We start from the raw sequence: 3,982 nt of genomic DNA on the forward strand, positions 1-3,982 counted from the left end.
TGATCTTCGTTTCCTGAATGTTGAGCTTTAAGCCAACTTTTTCACTCTCCTCTTGCACTTTAATCAAGAGGCTTTTTAGTTCCTCTTCACTTTCTGCCATAAGGGTGGTTCATCTGCATATCTGAGGTTATTGATATTTCTCCTGGAAATCTTGATTCCAGCTTGTGCTTCTTGCAGTCCAGCGTTTCTCATAATGTACTCTGCATACAAGTTAAATAAGCAGGGTGACAATATACAGCCTTGACGTACTCCTTTTCCTATTTGGAACCAGTCTGTTGTTCCATGTCCAGTTCTAACTGTTGCTTCCTCACCTGCATATAGGTTTCTCAAGAGGCAGGTCAGGTGGTCTGGTATTCCCATCTCTTGAAGAATTTTCCACAGTTTATTGTGATCCACACAGTCAAAGGCTTTGGCACAGTCAATAAAGCAGAAATAGATGTTTTTCTGGAACTCTTGATTTTCCGATCATCCAGTAGATGTTGGCAATTTGATCTCTGATTCCTCTGCCTTTTCTAAAACCAGCTTGAACATCTGGAAGTTCACGGTTCATGTATTGCTGAAGCCTGCCTTGGAGAATTTTGAGCATTACTTTACTAGCATGTGAGACGAGTGCAATTGTGTGGTCGTTTGAGCATTCTTTGGCATTGTCTTTCTTTGAGACTGGCATGAAAACTGACCTTTTCCAGTCCTGTGGCCACTGCTGAGTTTTCCAAATTGGCTGGCATATTGAGTGCAGCACTTTCACAGCATCATCTTTCAGGATTTGAAATAGCTCAACTGGAATTCCATCACCTCCACTAGCTTTGTTCATAGTGATGCTTTCTAAGGCCCACTTGATTTCACACTCCAGGATGTCTGGCTCTAGGTCAGTGATCACACCATCATGATTTTCTGGGTCGTGAAGCTCTTTTTTGTACAGTTCTGTGTATTCTTGCCACCTCTTCTTAATATCTTCTGCTTCTGTTAGGTCCATACCATTTCTGTCCTTTATTGAGCCCATCTTTGCATGAAATGTTCCCTTGGTATCTCTAATTTTCTTGAAGAGATCTCTAGTCTTTCCCATTCTATTGTTTTCTTCTATTTCTTTGCACTGATCACTGAGGAAGGCTTTCTTATCTCTTCTTGCTATTCTTTGGAACTCTGCATTCAGATGCTTATATCTTTCCTTTTCTCCTTTGCTTTTCGCTTCTCTTCTTTTCACAGCTACTTGTAAGTCCTCCTCAGACAGCCATTTTGCTTTTTTGCATTTCTTTTCCATGGGGATGGTCTTGATCCCTGTGTCCTGTACAATGTCATGAACCTCCGTCCATAGTTCATCAGGCACTCTGTCTATCAGATCTAGTGCCTTAAATCTATTTCTCACGTCCACTGTATAATCATAAGGGATTTGATTTAGGTCATACCTGAACGGTCTAGTGGTTTTCCCCACTTTCTTCAATTTAAGTCTGAATTTGGCAATAAGGAGTTTATGATCTGAGCCACAGTCCACTCCCGGTCTTGTTTTTGCTGACTGTATAGAGCTTCTCCATCTTTGGCTGTGAAGAATATAATCAATCTGATTTTGGTGTTGACCATCTGGTGATGTCCATGTGTAGAGTCTTCTCTTGTGTTGTTGGTAGAGGGTGTTTGCTATGACCAGTGCATTCTCTTGGCAAAACTCTATTAGCCTTTGCCCTGCTTCATTCTGTACTCCAAGGCCAAATTTGCCTGTTACCCCAGGTGTTTCTTGACTTCCTACTTTTGCATTCCAGTCCCCTATAATGAAAAGGACATCTTTTTGAGGTGTTAGTTCTAAAAGGTCTTGTAGGTCTTCACAGAACCATTCAACTTCAGCTTCTTCAGCGTTACTGGTTGGGGCATAGACTTGGATTACCATGATATTGAATGGTTTGCCTTGGAAACGAACAGAGATCCTTCTGTCGTTTTTGAGATTGCATCCAAGTACTGCATTTGAGACTCTCTTGTTGACCATGATGGCTACTCCATCTCGTCTAAGGGATTCCTGCCCACAGTAGTCGATATAATGGTCATCTGAGTTAAATTCACCCATTCCAGTCCATTTTAGTTCGCTGATTCCTAGAATGTCTATGTTCACTCTTGCCATCTCCTGGTTGACCACTTCCAGTTTGCCTTGATTCATGGACCTGACATTCCAGGTTCCTATGCAATATTGCTCTTTACAGCATTGGACCTTGCTTCTATCACCAGTCACATCCACAACTGGGTATTGTTTTTGCTTTGGCTCGATCCCTTCATTCTTTCTGGAGTTATTTCTCCACTGATCTCCAGTAGTATATCGGGCACCTACTGACCTGGGGAGTTCCTCTTTCAGTATCCTATCATCTTGCCTTTTCATACTGTTCATGGGGTTCTCAAGGCAAGAATACTGAAGTGGTTTGCCATTCCCTTCTCCAGTGGACCACATTCTGTCAGACCTCTCCACCATGACCCTCCTGTCTTGGGTGGCCCCACACGGCATGGCTTAGTTTCATTGAGTTAGACAAGGCTGTGGTCCTAGCGTGAATAGATTGACTAGTTTTCTGTGATATGGTTTCAGTGTGTCTGCCTTCTGATGCCTTCTCTCAATACCTACCATCTTACTTGGGTTTCTTTTACCTTGGATGTGGGATATCTCTTCATGGCTGATCCAGCAAAGCGCAGGTGCTGGTCCTTACCTTGTACAAGGGGTATCTCCTCATGGTCGCCCCTCCTGACCTTGAACATGGAGTAGCTCCCTCGGCCCTCCTGCGCCTGCGTAGCCACCGCTCCCTGGACGTGGTGTTGCTCCTCCAGACCACATTACCTGCCTCCTGAGAAACCTGTATGCAGGTCAAGAAGCAACAGTTAGAACCGAACATGGAACAATGGACTGGTCCCAAATTGGAAAAGGAGTACGTCAAGGCTGTGTACTGTCACCCTGCTTATTTAACTTCTATGCAGAATACATCATGTGAAATGCCAGGCTGGATGAAGCACAAGCTGGAATCAAGATTGCTGGGAGAAATATCAACAACCTCAGATATGCAAATGATAACTACCCTATGGTAGAAAGTGAAGAGGAACTAAAGAGCCTCTTGATGAACGTGAAAGAGGAGTGAAAAAGCTGGCTTAACACTCAACTTTCAGAAAACTAAGATCATGGCATCTGGTCTCATCACTTCATGGCAAATGGGAAAAAGTGGAAGCAGTGACAAATTTTCTCTTCTTGGGGTCCAAAATCACTGCATATGGTGACTGCAGCCATGAAATTAGAAGACGCTTGATTCTTGGAAGAAAGGCTATGACAAATCTAGACAGTTATTAAAAAGCAGAGACATCACTTTGTTGACAAAGGTCTGTATAGTCAAAGCTATGGTCTTTCCAGTTGTCATGTATGGATGTGAAGAGTTGGACCATAAGGAAGGCTGAGCACCTAAGAATTGTTGCTTTAGAATTGTGCTGCTGGACTCTCAGCAAAGGATCAAACCAGTCAATCTTACGGGAAGTCAACCCTGAATATTCATTGTAAGGACTGATGCTGAAGCTCCAATACTTTGGCTACCGATGTGAAGAGATGGCTCATCAGAAAAGGTCCTGATGCTGGGAGAGATTGAAGGCAGGAGGAGGAGATGACAGAGGATGAGATGGTTGGATGACATCACTGATTCAATGGACATGAACTTGGGTGGATTCTGGGAGACGGTGAGGGACAGGGAGACCTGGCATGCTACAGTCCATGGAGTCACAGAGTCGGACAGGTTTTAGCAACTGAACAACACCACCGACGAGATATGCACTATGCTCTATGTATTAAATATATTATTGATAAAAACCAAACTGTGTACATCTTATTACATCCTGCAGCATTTACTCAGAAATTATATGAGTAATGTGAAAGTGTTAATTATTCAGTTGTATCTGACTCTTTGTGACCTCCTGGACTGTAGCCCACCAGGCTCTTCTGTCCATGGTATTCTTCAGGAAAGAATCCTGAAGTGGGTTG

This window comes from Bos taurus, chromosome 7 (assembly GCF_002263795.3).
Source record: "Bos taurus isolate L1 Dominette 01449 registration number 42190680 breed Hereford chromosome 7, ARS-UCD2.0, whole genome shotgun sequence".
NCBI lineage: Eukaryota > Metazoa > Chordata > Mammalia > Artiodactyla > Bovidae > Bos > Bos taurus.